Source organism: Bos grunniens, chromosome 19 (genome assembly GCF_055505025.1).
Source record: "Bos grunniens cultivar Pamir isolate PY7600 chromosome 19, Bosgru_T2T1.0, whole genome shotgun sequence".
NCBI classification, from domain to species: domain Eukaryota; kingdom Metazoa; phylum Chordata; class Mammalia; order Artiodactyla; family Bovidae; genus Bos; species Bos grunniens.
The window spans coordinates 62,030,974-62,051,538 of record NC_141183.1 but is presented as its reverse complement, the minus strand read 5'-3'; positions in this window follow the sequence as shown (position 1 = coordinate 62,051,538).

Below are 20,565 nucleotides of genomic sequence, written 5' to 3'. Positions count from 1 at the left end.
GCAAAGAGTCGGACACGACTGAATGACTGAACTGAACTGAACTGAACTGAACTGAACTCTGTATAGAGGTGAAATAAGCAGGGTATCAATACACAGTCTTGATGTACTCCTTTCCCAATTTGGAACCAGTTTATTGTTCCATGTCCAGTTCTAAGTGTTGCTTCTTGACCTGCATACATATTTCACAGGAGGATTGTAAGGTGGTCTGATAATCCCATCTCTTGAAGAATTTTCCACGTTTTTTTTTTTTTTTTTATGATCCACAGTCAAAGGATTTAGCATTGTCAATGAAGCGAAAGTAGATATTTTTCTGGAATTCTTTTGCTTTTTCTTTGATCCAATGGATGTTGACAATTTGATCTCTGCTTCCTCTGGCTTGTCTAAATCAAGCATGAACATCTGGAAGTTCTTGGTTCAAGTACTATTGAAGTCTAGCTTGGAGAATTTTGAGCATTATTTTAGTTGCATGTGAAATGAGCAGAACTAGGTGGTAGTTTGAATATCCTTTGGCAATGCCTTTCTTTGAGGTTGGAATGAAAAGTGAAATTTTCCAGTCCTATGGCCTGTGCTGAGTTTTCCAAATTGTCTTTGCAATCCTAAGGACTGAAGTCCGCCAAGCTCCTCTGTCCATGGGGATTCTCTAGGCAAGAATACTGGAATGGGTTGTCATGCCCTTCTACAGGGAGTGTTCCCAGCCCAGAGATCAAAACCAGATCTCCCACATTAAAGGCAGATTCTTTACTGTCTGAGTTACCAGGGAAGCCCATCTATCTGTTTAATCTATATCTATATTTAAACCTCATGGTAACAACAACCCAAAATTTATAATAGATGCACATGCTAAAAAGATAAAGGAATTCAAACATAAAACTAGTCAGCAATGAAAAAGACAGGGAATTTCTTATGGTCCAGATCAATGGTTAGGGCTCCATGCTCTCACTGCTGGGGGCCAGGTTCTGTCCCTGCTTGGAACTAAAATCTCACAGTCACATGGTTTAACCAAAACTTAAAAATCGCAAGGGGAAGAGGACTACAAAAGGAGAAAGAGACAAAAAAGAACTATAAAACAACCAGAAACCAATGAACAAAATGGAAATTAGTACATAGCTATAAATAGTTAATGTAGAGTCTAAATTCTCCAATCAAAAGACATAGAGTGGTTGAATGAGTAATTGGCCTCTGATTAAAATAAATAAATAAATGAAATAAAAAGCAATTGTGTATATGTATATATATATGTATACTGCCTACAAGAAATTCAGGTTTAAAGAATCACACAAATTGAAAGCAAGGGAATAGAAAAATGATATTACATACAAATGGAAAAGAAAAAAAAGCAAGGGCAAAAATAGAAAAAAAAAATAAAAACAAAAAACCGAGGGTAAAAATACTTATGTCAGACAGGATAGAATTAAAACAAATTGTAACAAGAGACAAATAAGGACATTGAACAATGATAGAAGTATCAATTGAAAAATATATAATGGCTGTACATATATATATATATATATATATATATGTGTGTGTGTGTGTGTATACCCATCATAGGAGCACCTAAGTGCATAAAGCAAATATTAAAATAAAAAAAAGTGAGAAATTAACAAAAGTAATATGTAAAAAACAACCCAATTTAAACAATGAGAAGAGGATCTGAATAAACATTTTTTCCCCAAATAAACACCTGCAGATACCCAATAAGCAAATGAAAAGATGAACAACATCACTTATTATCAAGGAAATGGAAACAAAAATCACATTGATGATATCATCTCACACCTGTCAGATGACTATTATTAAAAACTCAACAAATAATAGGCTTTGGTGAGGATGTGAAGAAAAGGGAATGCTCATGCACTGTTGGTAAGAATTTAAATTGATGCAGTCACTTTGCAAAGCAGTATTGGAGAGTTCTCAAAAAATCAAAAAAAGAACTACCCTATGATCCAGCAATTTCACTGTTGGATATTTATACAAAGAAAATTAAAACACTAATTTTAAAAAATACATGCACTCCTGCGTTCACTGTAACTTTATTTACCATGTAAAGATTTGGAAGTAATCTAAGTAATCACAAGAGATAAATGGAAAAATAAGATAAAATATGTTAAATACTGATCTCCAGTAGAATATTGGGCACCTACTGAACTGGGGAGTTCCTATTTCAGTATCTTATCATTTTGCCTTTTCATACAGTTCATGGGGTTCTCAAGGCAAGAACACTGAAGTGGTTTGCCATTCCCTTCTCCAGTGGACCACATTCTGTTAGACCTCTCCACCATGACCTGACCATCTTGGGTGGCCCCACAGGCATGGCTTAGTTTCATTGAGTTAGACAAGGCTGTGGTACTAGTGTGATTAGATTGACTAGTTTTCTGTGAGTATGGTTTCAGTGTCTTTGCTCTCTGATGCTCTCTTGCAGCACCTACCATTTTACTTGGGTTTCTCTTACCTTGGGCCTGTGGTACCTCTTCACGGCTGCTCCAGCAAAACGCAGCCACTGCTCCTTACCTTGGAAAAGGGGTATCACCTCACCACTGCCCCTTCTGACCTTGAACGTGGAATAGCTCCAGTAGGCCCTCCGGAGCCCACACAGGTGCCACTCCTTGGAGATGGGGCTGCTCCTCCCGGCCGCAGCCTTGGGCATGGCATAGGCCCTCCTGGCTGCTGCCCCTGACCTCGGATGTGGGGTAACTCCTCTTGGCCGCCTCCCCTCGGGTATGGAGGGGAAAGAAGAATGAAGGGATGGAGCCAAAGCAAAAACAATACCCAGATGTGGATGTGACTGGTGATAGAAGCAAGGTCCGATGCTGTAAAGAGCAATATTGCATAGGAATCTGGAATATCAGGTCCATGAATCAAGGCAAGTTGGAAGTGGTCAAACAGGAGATGGAGGAATAAGCAAACAAAAATGGACTGGAATGGATGAATTTAATTCAGATGACCATTAGATATACTACTGTGGGCAGGAATTCCTCAGAAGAAATGGAGTAGTCATCATGGTCAACAAAAGAGTCTGAAATGCATTACTTGGATACAATCTCAAAAACGACAGAATGATCTCTGTTTATTTCTAAGGCAAATCATTCAATATCACAGTAATCCAAGTCTATGCCCCAACCAGTAACACTGAAGAAGCTGAAGTTGAATGGTTCTATGAAGACCTGCAAGACCTTTTATAACTAACACCGAAAAAAAAAAAAAGATGTCCTTTTCATTATAGGGGACTGGAATGCAAAAGTAGGAAGTCAAGAAACACCTGGAGTAACAGGCAAATTTGTCTTGGAATACAGAATGAAGCAGGGCAAAGACTAATACAGTTTTGCCAAGAAAATGCACTGGTCATAGCAAACACCCTCTTTCCAACAACACAAGAGAAGACTCTACACATGGACATCACCAGATGGTCAACACCAAAATCAGATTAATTATATTCTTTGCAGCCAAAGATGGAAAAGCTCTATACAGCGAACCAAAACAAGACCAGGAGCTGACTGTGGCTCAGATCATGAACTTCTTATTGCCAAATACAGACTTAAATTGAAGAACGTAGGGAAAACCACTAGATCATTCAGGTATGACCTAAATCAAATCCTGTATGATTATACAGTGGAAGTGGGAAACAGATTTAAGGGACTAGATCTGATACATAGAGTGCCTGATGAACTATGGACTGAGCTTCGTGACATTGTACAGGAGACAGGGATCAAAACTATTCCCATGGAAAAGAAATGCAAAAAGTAAAATGGCTGTCTGGGGAGGCCTTACAAATAGCTGTGAAAAGAAGAGAAGTGAAAATCAAAGGAGAAAAGGAAAGATATAAGCATCTGAATGCAGAGTTCCAAGAATAACAAGGAAAGATAAGAAAGCCTTCCTCAGTGATCAGTGCAAAGAAATAGAGGAGAACAACAGAATGGGAAAGACTAGAGATCTCTTCAAGAAAATTAGAGATACTAAGGTAAAGATGGGCTTGATAAAGGACAGAAATGGTATGGACCTAACAGAAGCAGAAGATATTAAGAAGAGGTGGCAAGAATGCACAGAAAAACTGTACAAAAAAGATCTTCATCACCAAGATAATCACAAAGGTGTGATCACTCCCACTCACCTAGAGCCAGACACCCTGGAATGTGAAGTCAAGTGGGCCTTAGAAAGCATCACTACCAACAAAGGTAGTGGAGGTGATGGAATTCCAGTTAAGCTATTTCAAATACTGAAAGATGATGCTGTGAAAGTGTTGCACTCAATATGTCAGCAGATTTGGAAAACTTAGCAGTGGCCACAGGATTGGAAGAGGTCAGTTTTCATTCCAATCCCAAAGAAAGGCAATGCTGAAGAATGCTCAAACTACCGCACAATTGCACTCATCTTACACGCGAGTAAAGTAATGCTCAAAATTCTCCAAGCCAGGCTTCAGCAATACATGAACCATGAACTTCCAGATGTTCAAGCTGGTTTCAGAAAAGACAGAGGAACCAGAGACCAAATTGCCAACACCCACTGGATCATGGAAAAAGCAAGAGAGTTTCAGAAAAACATCTATTTTTGCTTTATTGACTATACCAAAGCCTTTGACTGTGTGGATCACAATAAACTTTGGAAAATTCTGAAAGAGATGGAAATACCAGACCACCTGACCTGCCACTTGAGAAACTGTATGCAGGTCAGGAAGCAACAGTTAGAACTGGACATGGAACAACAGACTGGTTCCAAATAGGAAAAGGAGTACGTCAAGGCTGTATATTGTCACCCTGCTTATTTAACTTATATGCAGAGTACATCATGAGAAACACTGGGTTGGAAGAAGCACAAGTTGGAATCAAGATTGCTGGGAGAAATATCATTAACCTCAGATATGCAGATGACACCACCCTTATGGCAGAGTGAAGAGGAACTAAAAAGCCTCCTGATGAATGTGAAAGAGGAGAGTGAAAATGTTGGCTTAAAACTCAACATTCAGAAAACGAAGTTCATGGCATCTGGTCCCATCACTTGATGGGAAACAGATGGGGAAACAGTGGAAACAGGGTCAGACTTTATTTTTTTGAGCTCTAAAATCACTGCAGATTGTGACTGCAGCCATGCAATTAAAAGATGCTTACTCCTTGGAAGGAAAGTTATGACCCACCTAGATAGCATATTCAAAAGCAGAGACATTACTTTGCCAACAAAGATCTGTCTAGGCAAGGCTATGGTTTTTCCAGTGGTCACGTATGGATGTGAGAAGGCTGTGAAGAAGGCTGAGTGCTGAAGAACTGATGCTTTTGAACTGTGGTGTTGGAGATGACTCTTGAGAGTCCCTTGGACTGCAAAGAGATCCAACCATTCCATTCTGAAGGAGATCAGCCCTGGGATTTCTTTGGAAGGAATGATGCTAAAGCTGAAACTCCAGTACTTTGGCTATCTCATGCGAAGAGTTGACTCATTGGAAAAGACTCTGATGCTGGAAGGGATTGGGGGCTTGAGGAGAAGGGGACGACAGAGGATGAGATGGTTGGATGACATCACTGACTCGATGGACGTGAGTCTGAGTGAACTCTGGGAGTTGGTAATGGACAGGGAGGCCTGGCGTGCTGCATTTCATGTGGTCGCAAAGAGTCAGACACAACTGAGCGACTGAACTGAACTAATGTTAAATACAATAGGGATATAAAACAGATTGAAATGTTGTCATTTGCAACAATATAGATGGACCTAGATGGTAATATGCTAAGTAAAATAGGTCAGATAGAGAAAGACAGTGATCATACCATATGTGGAATCTAAAAAACAAGACAAATGAACAAATACAGTTAAACAGAAATAGAGTCGTCAATACAGAGAACAAATGAATGATGCCAGAAAGGAGATGAGAGAAAAATATGAAGGAGATTAAGAGATACAAACTTTCACTCTCAAATAATTAACTTATGGGCATGATATATACTGCGTGGGGAATGTAGTTTTAAAGTACTTTTTATAGGGTCACATATATTTTTAATTAAATTATTTTCATGTTACCCCATAACTTAATTTTTTAATTTTTAAAATTAAAATTATTTTTATTTATTTTATTGAAGTATGGTTGATTTACAATATTATACAGCAAACATAGTGTTTTTGCAGATTATTTTCCATTATATATTATTACATATAATTACTATACCTGTGCTATACAGTATATTCTACTTTCTTGTCTATTTTGTATGTAGTGGCTTGTTTCTGTTAATCTCATATGGCTGATTTGTCCCTGCCTGGTTACCTCTCCTCTTTGGTAACTACAATTATTTTTTTTTCATATCTGTGTTTGTTTCTGTTTTGCATGCACATTTGTTTGTATTAATTTTAGATTCAACATAGAGTTATATAGTATTTATGTTTTACTTCACTAAGGATGATATTCTCTAGGTCTATTCACGTTGCTTCAAATAGTATTTCCTTCTTTTGATGGCTGAGTAATATTTTTATGGTTGATATATATATATATATGCTATACATATGTTATGTACATATATTTTGTATGTTATATACGTACATATCGGGCTTCCCAAGTGGTGGTAGTGGTAAAGAATGCACTTGCCAATGCAGGAGATGTAAGAAAGAGATGCAGTTTCCATACTTAGGTTGGGGAGATCCCCTGGAGAAGGGCAAGGCAACCTACTCCAGTATTCTTGCCTGGAGAATTCCATGGACAGAGGAGCCTGGTGAGCTACAGTCCATGGGATTGCAAAGAAACAGACAGAACTGAAGCAACTTAGCACATATGCATATATATATATTATGTATTCTTAATATATAATATATATTATATTATCTATATAATAATAATAAATATAAAATATATATATAATATATTATATATATTACTATATATATATAAAGATAATATTCTTAATCTAATCATCTGTTGATGGGCACTTGGGTTGCGTCCATGTCTTGGCTATTGTAAATAGTGCTATAGTGAACATTGGGGTGCATGTATCTTTTCAATTTAGTGTTTTCACTTTTTTCTAGGTATATACCAAGGAGTGGAATGCTGGATCATATGGCAGTTCTATATTAAGTTTTTAAAGTAGACTCCATACTCTTTTCCATAATGGTTGCATCAGTTTACATTCTCATCCACAGTATAGAGTGTACAAGTGCCCTGTTTTCTCCACATTTTCTGTAACATTTGTTTTTTTATAGACTTTCTGATAAAAATTATGACAGATGTGAGGTGATACCTCATTATGATTTTGATTTGCATTTTCTTTATAAGCAGTGATGTTAAGCATCTTTTCATGTGTTTGTTAGCCACATGTATGTCTTCTTTGGGAAAATGTCCATTCAAGTCTTTTGTCCATATTTCTGAATTGCTATTGAGTTGTATGAGCTGTTTGTATGTTTGGAATATTAACTTCTTATCAGTTCCATCACTTGAAAATATTTTCTCCCATTCTGCAGGTTGCTGTTTTCATTATATCCATGGTTTCCTTTGCGCTCCAAAAGCTTTTAAATTTAATTAGGTCCCATTTAAAAAATTTTATTTCTTTTGCATTAGAAGATTGAATGGAAATGTGTCCCATGCTATTCAACTGGAAGAATTAATGTTATTAAAATAACTGTGCTCCCCAAATCAATTTTCATATTTAATGGAATCCCTAGCAAAATACCTAGGACATTTTCCACAGAACTAAAACTAATAATTCTAAATTTTATTTTATTTTATTATTTTATTTTTTTGCATTTTCTTTTTTAATTAAAAATATTTTTAAATTTTAATTGATTAATTAATTAATTTTAAAATTTAAATTTACTTATTTTAATTAGAGGCTAATTACTTTACAATATTGTATTGGTTTTGCCACACTTTTGTTTTAATTGGAGACTATTTACTTTACCAGAAAAGACCCTGAATTTCAAAGCAACTCTGAGAAAAAAGGAACAAAGCTAGAGGTATGACTCTCCTGGACTTCAGATTATACTACAAAGCTGCAGTAATTCAACAGCATGGTATTGACACAAAACAGAAGTGTATATTGATGAAACAGCAAAAAAAAAAAAAAAACAGAAATAAAGTCACCCACTTACAATCAGTTAGTTTATTACAAAGGAAGCAGTACACAATGGAGAAAAGAAAGTTTCTTCAAGTGGTGCTGAAGGTACTAGATAATCACATATACAATGAGATTTGAACATATCCACACACTGTATTATATAAAAAATAAACTCCAAATGTTTTAAAGACTTAAATGTAAGACCTGAATTTATAAAATTCTTGAAAAAGTACATAGGGGGAACACTCTGTGACACAAATTGTAGCAAAATATGTTTTTAAGTTAAACAAATTTTTTATCTATAAAAGATGAGGGATGTTCACTAAACTTATTGTGATAATCATTCATGATGTATGTAAGTCAAATTATTACATTGTATATCTTAAATAGTATTATATATAAACTGTATTTCAATAGAACTGGAAGAAAATAAAACAAAAAACTGAAAACAAGTGTTCAGGGGTGTTATCATCATTCACTCTATGGTACTAACTTTTTTTTTTTTTTTAACACTTCAGACACATGGTCTTACAAAAAGAATATAAATATTAATATTTTTCTTGTGATACCAGAGTATCAAACTCGACAAATACATTAAAAAATTTTTGTCCTGGTTCTACCCCAAAATGACTTTCTTAAATTATATATTCTAGGTCAATTTCTTTATTTTTTTATTTTTTTTATTTTTTGCTTATCAGGGGATTATTTTATTTATTTATTTATTTTTTAATTGATTTTGTATACATGTGTTCCCCATCCTGAACCCTCCTCCCTCCTCCCTCCCCATACCATCCCTCTGGGTCATCCCAGTGCACCAGCCCCAAGCATCCAGCATCGTGCATTGAACCTGGACTGGCATCTCGTTTCATACATGACATTTCACATGTTTCAATGCCATTCTCCCAAATCTTCCCACCCTCTCCCTCTCCCACAGAGTCCATAAGACTGTTCTATACATCAGTGTCTCTTTTGCTGTCTCGTATACAGGGTTATCATTACCATCTTTCTAAATTCCATATATATGCGTTAGTATACTGTATTGGTGTTTTTCCTTCTGGCTTACTTCACTCTGTATAATAGGTTCCAGTTTCATCCACCTCATTAGAACTGATTCAAATGTATTCTTTTTAACGGCTGAGTAATACTCCATTGTGTATATGTACCACAGCTTTCTTATCCATTCATCTGCTGATGGGCATCTAGGTTGCTTCCATGTCCTGGCTATTAGAAACAGTGCTGCGATGAACATTGGGGTACACGTGTCTCTTTCCCTTCTGGTTTCCTCAGTGTGTATGCCCAGCAGTAGTGCTGCTGGATCATAAGGCAGTTCTATTTCCAGTTTTTTAAGGAATCTCCACACTGTTCTCCATAGTGGCTGTACTAGTTTGCATTCCCACCAACAGTGTAAGAGGGTTCCCTTTTCTCCACACCCTCTCCAGCATTTATTATTTGTAGACTTTTGGATCGCAGCCATTCTGACTGGTGTGAAATGGTACCTCATAGTGGTTTTGATTTGCATTTCTCTGATAATGAGCGATGTTGAGCATCTTTTCATGTGTTTGTTAGCCATCTGTATGTCTTCTTTGGAGAAATGTCTATTTAGATCTTTGGCCCATTTTTTGATTGGGTCACTTATTTTTCTGGAGTTGAGCTGTAGGAGTTGCTTGTATATTTTTGAGATTAGTTGTTTGTCGGTTGCTTCATTTGCTATTATTTTCTCCCATTCTGAAGGCTGTCTTTTCACCTTGCTAATAGTTTCCTTTGATGTGCAGAAGCTTTTAAGGTTAATTAGGTCCCATTTGTTTATTTTTGCTTTTATTTCCAATATTCTGGGAGGTGGGTCATAGAGGATCCTGCTGTGATGTATGTCAGAGAGTGTTTTGCCTATGTTCTCCTCTAGGAGTTTTATAGTTTCTGGTCTTACGTTGAGATCTTTAATCCATTTTGAGTTTATTTTTGTATATGGTGTTAGAAAGTGTTCTAGTTTCATTCTTGTACAAGTGGTTGACCAGATTTCCCAGCACCTTAACAGACCCATCACAAGCACGGAAATTGAAACTGTAATCAAAAATCTTCCAGCAAACAAAAGCCCAGGTCCAGACGGCTTCACAGCTGAATTCTACCAAAAATTTAGAGAAGAGCTAACACCTATCCTGCTCAAACTCTTCCAGAAAATTGCAGAGGAAGGTAAACTTCCAAACTCATTCTATGAGGCCACCATCACCCTAATACCAAAACCTGACAAAGATGCCACAAAAAAAGAAAACTACAGGCCAATATCACTGATGAACATAGATGCAAAAATCCTAAACAAAATTCTAGCAATCAGAATCCAACAACACATTAAAAAGATCATACACCATGACCAAGTGGGCTTTATCCCAGGGATGCAAGGATTCTTCAATATCCGCAAATCAAGCAATGTAATACACCACATTAACAAATTGAAAAACAAAAACCATATGATTATCTCAATAGATGAAGAGAAAGCCTTTGACAAAGTCCAACACCCATTTATGATAAAAACTCTCCAGAAAGCAGGAATAGAAGGAACATACCTCAACATAATAAAAGCTATATATGACAAACCCACAGCAAACATTATCCTCAATGGTGAAAAATTGAAAGCATTTCCTCTAAAGTCAGGAACAAGACAAGGGTGCCCACTTTCACCATTACTATTCAACATAGTTTTGGAAGTTGTGGCCACAGCAGTCAGAGCAGAAAACGAAATAAAAGGAATCCAAATTGGAAAAGAAGAAGTAAAACTCTCACTATTTGCAGATGACATGATCCTCTACATAGAAAACCCTAAAGACTCCACCAGAAAATTACTAGAACTAATCAATGATTATAGTAAAGTTGCAGGATATAAAATCAACACACAGAAATCCCTTGCATTCCTATACACTAACAATGAGAAAACAGAAAGAGAAATTAAGGAAACAATTCCATTCACCATTGCAACGGAAAGAATAAAATACTTAGGAATATATCTACCTAAAGAAACTAAAGACCTATATATAGAAAACTATAAAACACTGGTGAAAGAAATCAAAGAGGACACTAATAGATGGAGAAATATACTATGTTCATGGATTGGAAGAATCAATATAGTGAAAATTAGTATACTACCCAAAGCAATTTATAGATTCAATGCAATCCCTATCAAGCTACCAACAGTATTCTTCACAGAGCTAGAACAAATAATTTCACAATTTGTATGGAAATACAAAAAACCTCGAATAGCCAAAGAGATCTTGAGAAAGAAAAATGGAACTGGAGGAATCAACCTACCTGACTTCAGGCTCTACTACAAAGCCACAGTTATCAAGACAGTATGGTACTGGCACAAAGACAGAAATATAGATCAATGGAACAAAATAGAAAGCCCAGAGATAAATCCACGCACATATGGGCACCTTATCTTTGACAAAGGAGGCAAGAATATACAATGGATTAAAGACAATCTCTTTAACAAATGGTACTAACTTTTTAACCTAAGAAATAAACTGGAAAATATACTTCATGAAAAACAAGAAAATAAACCACACAAAAAAATATGATTAAAATTAAAGTCTAGGAAACAGAAGATGAAACCTAAGAGGTAGGAAAAAGGAATTCAGCTGTCTTCTGCAGGTACTTTCTAGGCCTGGAGAGCAATTATTACTGAATGCAAGTTCGTGTGCCTGACACAACAGTGAGGCCAAACAAACCAACACATTGGAATCTAAAACAAAGAAAGGCTTATTTCAGGGCTATGTCCGAATATCTGAAATTTCCGAAGAATTTCAGTAAAGTGTGTGTAAAGGCAAGATGGGGAAGGAGAGTTCCAGAGAATGTGATTATTTAGAAGTAATTATCAACATGAGGCTTGCAGGACCTCAGTTCCCCAAACAGGAATCGAACTCAAGCCCATTGTCCTAACCACTGTAGCACCAAGAAATTCCCGAGGCACTAAGAGACGATTTGTTAGTCTTAATTAAAGAGACAACGGATTTTTAAAGCACTTCTTTGGCTCTTGTTTTGGAAAATTACTTGGAGGAGACAAAGAGAACGCAGGTGTGATGGTTATGAAGATAATTCAGTAGTTAAGACAGAAGAATGCAATGAAAGGAAAAGCCACTCAATGTGAACATGCAGAGCCACATCTAAAACAAAGATGCAGGATTCAAAATTCAGTTCTAGTTTTAGCTTTAGCATGAACAAAATAAAAGTACTACTGCTATTGAAAAGTTTTATTAAAAGATGTGATTACTTTCAATGGGAACACTACAAAACAAGTCTGTTCCTCGATGCCTTTTATTATCTTGAACTCTTGGGCACCCTTATAGTACGTCTTAAGTTCAGTTCAATTCAGTTGTTCAGTTGTGTCCAACTCTTTGTGACACCATGGGCTGCAGCATGCCAGGCCTCCCTGTTCATCACCAACTCCCAGAGCTTGCTCAAAGTCATGTCCATTGAGTCAGTAATGCTATCAAATCATCTCATCCTCTGTCATCCCTTTCTCCTGCCTTGAATCTTTCCCAGCATCAGAGTCTTTTCCAATGAATCAGTTCTTCCCATCAAGTGGCCAAAGTATTGGAGTTTCAGATTCAGCATCAGTCCTTCCACATATTCAGGACTGATTTCCTTTAGAATTGACTGGTTGGGTCTCCTTGTTGCCCAAGGGACTCTCAACAGTCTTCTCCAACACCACAATTCAAAAGTAGCAATTCTTCAGTGCTCATCTTTCTTAATGGTCCAACTCTTACATCTGTACATGACTACCAGGAAAAAAACATAGCTTTGACTATACAGACCTTTGTCAGCAAAGTAATGTCTCTGCTTTTTAATATGCTGTCTAGGTTTGCTATAGCTTTTCTTCCAAGGAGCAAGTGTCTTTAATTGCATGACTGCAGTCACCAACTTCAGTGATTTTGGAGTCCAAGTAAATACAGTTTGTCACTGTTTCCATCATTTCCCCATCTATTTGCATGAAGTGATGGGGCTGGATGAGTTTTAATAAACTTCTTTCACTCTCCTCTTTCATCTTCATCAAGAGGCTCTTTAGTCCCTCTTCACTTTCTGCCATAAAGGTGGTGTCATTTGTATATCTGAGGTTGATATTTCTCCCAGTAATCTTGATTCCAGCTTGTGCTTCACCCAGTCTGGTATTTCGCATGGTGTACCCTGCATAGAAGTTAAATAAGCAGGGTGACAATATACAGCCTTGACGTACTCCTTTTCCAATTTGGAACCAGCCCATTATTCGATGTCTGGTTCTAACTGTTGCTTCTTAACCTACATACAGATTTCTCAGAAGGCAGATAAGGTGGTCTGGTATGTCCATCTCTTTAAGAATCTTCCACAGTTTTTTGTGATCCACATAGTCAAAGGCTTTAGCATAGTCAATGAAGAAGAAGTGGAAGTTTTTCTGAAATTCTTAAATGCCTTGGGGCTCATTATTTTTCTTCTATATGTTTGTTTCCTCCCCTTAAACCAGACTGTAGCCTCCTTGAGGTCAGAAAAGTCCTCTGCTACTTTCCAGTGACTATTACTACTTTTCACAGTGTCTAGCATATGCAAGGAAATCTGTAAGTGCTGATCTAGTACAAATGGATTGAACTTGAATTCAATGCATCTATTTCATGATTATAAAGAAAACTGAGTGTCAAAGAATTGATGCTTTTGAACTGTGGTGTTGGAGAAGACTCTTGAGAGTCCCTTGGCCTGCAAGCAGATCCAACCAGTCCATCCTAAAGGAGATCAGTCCTGGGTGTTCATTAGAAGGACTGATGCTGAAGCTGAAACTCCAATACTTTGGCCACCTGATGAGAAGAGCTGATTCATTTGAAAAGACCCTGATGCTGGTAAAGACTGAAAGTGAGAGAAGGGGACAACAGAGGATGAGATGGTTGGATGGCATCACCGACTCAATGGACATGAGTTTGAGTAAATTCTGGGAGTTGGTGATGGACAGGGAGTCCTGGCGTACTGCAGTGCATGGGGTCACAAAGAGTCAGACATGACTGAGTGACTGAACTGAACTGAATAGATTTCATGATTACACATTATTAGATTCTTCTCAGAGCAAGTTCTCTTCACTATAGTTAACACTCAGTGGACTAACTGGGAATTGGAATTTAAAATCTTAATAAAGAATGTCTTTTGATTTGGACTGATATCTCATCTGCTGCTGCTGCTGCTAAGTCGCTTCAGTCGTGTCCGACTCTGTGCGACCCCATGGACTGCAGCCTACCAGGCTTCTCCATCCATGGGATTCTCCAGGTAAGAACACTGGAGTGGGTTGCCATTTTCTTCTCCAGTGCATGAAAGTGGAAAGTGAAAGTGAAGTCGCTCAGTCTTGTCCGACTCTTAGCGACCCCATGGACTGCAGCCTACCAGGCTCCTCCATCCAAGGGATTTTCCAGGCAACAGTACTGGAGTGGGGTGCCATTGCCTTCTCCCAATATCTCATCTACAATTCTATGAAATTTAAATGAACAAATCACCATTCATTAGAGTCCAAGTATTGAGTATGTTAAAATTGAAAGAGTGTTTTCAATCTGAGTGATAATGCAATCAGAATGCAGCTGTTATGTTCAAATAAGTTATGAGAACTGGTGATGATGTAGATAATGTGTGTGTGTTAGTTACTCAGCCGTGTCTGACTCTTCACGATGCCATGAACTGTAGCCCACAGGCTCCTCTGTCCATGGAATTCTTCAGACAAGAATACTGGAGTGAGTAGCTATTTCCTTCTCTAGAGGATCTTCCCCACCCAGCAATTGAACCAGAGTCTCTAGCATTGCAGAGAGATTTTTTAAACCATCTTAGCTACCAGGGAAGCCCTGTAGATAGCATCCCATGAACTTTAAAGACTAGGGGCTTTAGCCTTAGGGAGTGTAAGTAGATTAATTAAATTGACAATTATTTGATAACAAAGCTGTATTTAGAAAACTGATCAACTGCTTTTATCCTACCCTTCATGTTATATTGCACAGCTTCCTCAGAAAGAACATTGCTAAGAAATATGAGAAATCACACTTTTTTTTTTTTTTCCTGTTTTCAGTCATTGTCATTCTCTCCTATCAGTGATCACCTCCTGACAAAAAGGGAGCAGAACAGCCCAATGCACAAGAATTTTCCAATTTGCCAACAAATTGCTCTCATGATTTTGGGGAAAGAGTAACCTTAAAATGATGAATGTTTGTCCTAATAACAGTACCTTCAACACAGACATTACTCATAGTATGTAAAAAGGTCATCCATTTTAGTGCAAATGAAAATTGAAATGGAGAGTGCATCATATCTTTTTTCATAATAAATGATGCTGGGTCAGGTGCAGTGTGGTTGGTGTAATTTGAAAGCCTCTGTCCAGATGCTTATGTCCTTGTGACCTTCACTTTCTTCCCACTGATGATCACAGGGACACATGATCAGAAAGGAAGCTAGCTTTCTAATATTTATATAATAATTTCTGCAACCTTTTCACAAGGCATTCAAGGACTCTCATGATCTGTATCAAGCTACTGTTTTTACTTGTATTCTATCACTTCCAATCCCAATATCAGCCTGCTAGTCACTTGAAATTATTATTGTTATTATTTATATATCACTCTTACAATCTCTTCTATACACTGTTTTCTCTGCCTTTTAATCTGTTTCCCCCCTTTTTTTTTTAACTCAGTAATTCTTTTCTTTCAGAGTCCAGCTCAGTGTTCCCACTGGGTCCATCTTTATCTCTTTCCTTCCTCAAGTTGCATCATCAGGACATCCACAATAATTTTAAAATTTATTAAGATTGTTCATATTAATGGCATTGTAGTCATGTGTATGTCTGTCTTCTTATCTATAGGTTGCACTTCCTGAAAGCAGAGACCTTCTATATCATTGCAGAGCTAGTGCCCAGCACAGTGCTTAGAAAATAGCAGGAAATTAAATATTTCCCTAAAGAATGAAACGTCTGATGAGTGGTAGGTAAAGAAAAGCATCACACTTATTGATACTTCTTTAAGAAGACTTTCTCAACTACAGATTTAACCTCAGCCACAGTCAGTCTCAATGATCAAGAAGTGGGACCTTCCATTTTAGCAAAATCACAACTGCCAAGATTTATGCCATCTTTGTGAGAGAATTAAAGCTTAGGGCCCTTTAAGGAGGAGAAAACATTCTCACTCTTGTTTCCTTTAAGCTTTGTGCAATACTATATCTTGCACAAGAACTGGCCTTTCCTTGGGTCCTGAACTAATGAATACATAGCACAATGTCTTACTCATGGAAATGCTTTTCTTAGATTCTATGTTAATAAACAAAATTGTAACAAATCTTGCCTGTTTCTCAAGACTTGTACCCCTGATTACACATCAACAGTATATCTCACCCAGAGACATTGCCCAGAACCTGTTCTCTCTGGCTAATCTTGTGCCAAAGTTATCTCAGGATGTATGCCTTGGGAGAGGGTATGGTGGAACTCTTACAAACTTGAGATATTCTTTTTATTTACTCTCAGCAGCCAGTTGAGAAGTTTATAATGGGTCTCTTAAACTAGTGAGGTGAGTACACTCCTACCCCCTTCTGATGTCTATGTCAGAAGCTTTTTCTATCACCTTCACTTTAAATAAAAGTAAACACAAAACTCTGAGTGACTGATACCTGTCTTAGTCCCAGGGTTAAATCTCCTTTGCAGACCATGAATCCGTTGGCACTGTTCCCTGTACATATAAGGTATCATCTGTATCACCAAGGAATAACTTTCCTGAGGTAATATTTTTTCAGTTGACAAAGGACAGGGGCTCTGGCTGCAGCAGAACTGGAAGGTGTAATGTACAGCAAGAGTCCTCTTGGAGAAGGTTGCCATTTGCCCCACCATAGAGCCACTGAATAGACAACCCACAAACTGAAACAATTATGCCAAAGAAATTCTCATACTGTTGCAAAAGCTCTAGGGCCACAGCAGTTTTCCTAACCTGGGGATCTGGTAAAGGGACTGAGAACCCCCAAGGAATTTGACATTGAAGGCCAGTGGGACTTGATTACAGAATTCTGCAGGACTGAGGAAACACTCTTGGAGGGCACAACAAAACCTTGTGCATACCAGGACCCAGGGAAAGGAGCAGTGACCTCACAAGAGACTGAGCCAGACTTGCCTGTGAGTGTCTGGAGTCTCGAGTGGAGGTGTGGATCAACAGTGGCCTACTATGGGGCTGAGGCACTGAATACAGCAGTCCTGGGAGTTGTGGCATTCTGGCATAAGTCCTTTTGAAGAAGGTCAGCATTACAACCATTTCCACTACTATAGTTTGGCCTCAAGACCAACTACAGGGAAGGAGCACAGCCCCATTGATCAGCAGAAAACTGGAGTACAGATTTACTGAGCATGGCCCCACCCACCAGAGCAAGACCTACTTTTCCACACAGCCAGCCCCTTCCATCAGGAAGCTTTCATAAGCCTCTTCTTCTCATCCATCAGAGAGTAGACAGAATGAAAACCACAGTCACAGAAAATGAACCAAGCTGATCACATGGATCACAGTCTTGCCTAACTCAGTGAAGCTATGAGCCATGACATGAAGGACCACGCAAGATGGGTGGGTCATGGTGGAGAGTTCTGAAAAAAACCATGGTTCACTGGAGAAGGGAATGACAAACCACTTCAGCATTTTCCCCTTGAGAACCTCATGAACAGTATGAAAAGGCAAAAACATATGACACTGAAAGATGAACTCCTAAGGTCAATGGGTGCCCAATATGCTACTGGAGAAGAGGTGAGAAATAGCTCCAGAAGGAATGAAGAGGTTGAGCCAAGTTGAAAATAACACCCAGTTTTGATGTGTCTGGTGGTGGAAGTAAAGTCCGAAGCTGTAAACAACAATATTGCATAGGGACCTGGAACATTAGGTCCATGAAGCAAGGTAAATTGGAAGTGGTCAAACAGGAGATGGCAAGAGGAATCAATGAGTTAAAATGGACCAGAATGGGTGAACTTAATTCAGATGATCATTATATCTACTACTCTGGGCAGGAATCCCTTAGAAGAAATGGAATAACCTACATAGTCAATAGCAGAGTCCAAAATGCAGTACTTGGGTGCAATCTCAAAAACAAAAGAATGATCTGTTAATTTCCAAGGTAAACCATTCAATATCACAGTAATCCAAGTCTATGCCCAAACCACTAATGCTGAAGAAGCTGAAGCCGAATGTTTCTATGAAGACCTACAAGACCATCTAGAACTAACACCAAAAAAGATGTCCTTTTCATCACAGGGAATTGGAATGTCAAAGTAGGAGGAAGTCAAGAGACACCCGTAGTAACAGTCAAGTTTGGCCTTGGAGTACATAATGAAGCAGGGCAAACGCTAACAGAGTTTTGCCAAGAGAACGCACTGATCATAGCAAACACCCTCTTCCACCAACAAAAGAGATGACTCTACACATAGTAGAGATGACACTACACATAGTAGATGCATAACAATCTATTTTTCTTCTCAACTTGTATATTAGTTCTAATATATTTGTTTTCCCTAATAGACTATGGATTAGTAACAGTAAAATGTTACAGCTAAACAGGCCTCAGAATTTTAAAGTAATATTACATGGATCCCTAGTGTTTCTCAGAATTTTCCTCCGTGATATCTAAGGGATAGAAGTGTTAAATTTGTTAGTTTAAAAGAAATGGTGACACTATTAAGAAAGCAGGTATCAATAGAACAAAGTCTGCAAACCACTGTCACAACCACAAATGTCACAACCATCTGTCACAACACCTCATTTTATATTTGAGCAAACTCAAGCCAATGAAATATACTAGGGATTGCTATAAATCATTCTGCCAGGGAGATAAACGATGGCATATCAGCTACTTACCATACAATTGGGACATGATGATCTAACATCCAAAATTCATGTACAATGGATGAGTATAAACTCTCTTATGAGAATTTTACTCTCTCCTACCTATAGTAGCTATTTTCCCCTAAACCCCCTCTCCTCTCCACTCAAAATAACCTAATAATTTTGCCTAAAATTAGCTCTGTTTACAAAGCAATTTGTATAATATATATTCAAATATTTTATCATATAAATAAAGAAAAGTAATGTGTATCATTGATACATCAGAAAGGGAGAAATTGGCATTCAGATCTGGAATTAGAGTAGAGAAATAATAAACTAGATGAACAATCTTTGTAGGACAATTAAATATGAGCAATGAAATATGGTTAAATCAGCTCTCTACAATAAGAAGTACATAAACGTAAGAATAAATTATACTTGCATCCAGGTTTGGGCATCAGAGTTGACTTCTAACCCTGGTTCTGCCATTCACTTGCAATGGACTTAGAGCAAGTCACTTCACTTCTTGTTCCTCCCTACATGCACAATGTGACCTGTGGAAAGATATTTTGATGGTATTTCCAAAATCTATCATTCTCTGATTGTAGTAAAAATTAGTATCTATCTGCTTCCACTTCACACTTCTTGATATGCCAAATCAGAGATGAAAATTTGTAATAGCAAGCCTGAAGGTGAAGGTGAAGTCATTCAGTCGTGTCCAACTCTCTGCGACCCCGTGGACTGTAGCCTACAAGGCTTCTCCATCCATGGGATTCTCAAGGCAAGAATACTGGAGTGGTTTACCATTTCCTTCTCCAGGGGATCTTCCCGACCCAGGGAATAGCAAGCCTATCTTACATTTATTCACCCTCAAATCTTCTAATGTCACTCCTATTTAAGTACTTGACTTTGTTGGTGGCACATTGGCTCATTAGAGGATGCTGAATTTTGTTCATGATCCTGACCTGAATGGCAGTAGCAGTAATAAAATGTGTTGATGAAATGGGCCTATGGAAAATATTTTTCTGAATTTGCTTTGGTCTTATATGGTTACAGGCTTCCCTGGTAGCTTAGCTGGTAAAGAATCTACCTGCAATGCAGGAGATCCTGGTTTGATTACTGGATTGGGAAGATCCACTGGAGAAGAGATAGGCTACCCACTCCAGTATTCTTGGGCTTCCCTGGTGGCTCAGATGATAAAGTATCTGTCTGTAATGCAAGAGACCTGGGTTCAATCCCTGGGTTGGGAAGATGACCTGGAGAAGGGAACAGCTACCTGCTCAAGTATTCTGCCATGGAGAATTCCAGGGACAGGGGTGCCTGGTAGGCTCCAGTCCTTGGGGTCACAAAGAGTTGGACATGACTGAGAGACTTTCAAACTTTCATGTAATTACAGCCTGTCTGTCAATTTCATTTTCTCCTCCTACAGTCACTGCTGCTGCTGCTGCTAAGTCACTTCACTCGTGTCCAACTCTGTGTGACCACATAGACGGCACCCCACCAGGCTCCCCCGTCCCTGGGATTCTCCAGGCAAGAACACTGGAGTGGGTTGCCATTTCCTTCTCCAGTGCATGAAAGTGAAAAGTGAAAGGGAATTTGGTCAGTTGTGTCCGACTCTTAGCGACCCCATGGACTGCAGCCCAACAGTCCATCCATGGGATTAGTTCTTGCTAAAAACAAAACAAAACAAAACAAAAACTCTTATCAGCAAAAGAAAGAAAGTGCAGTCTTCA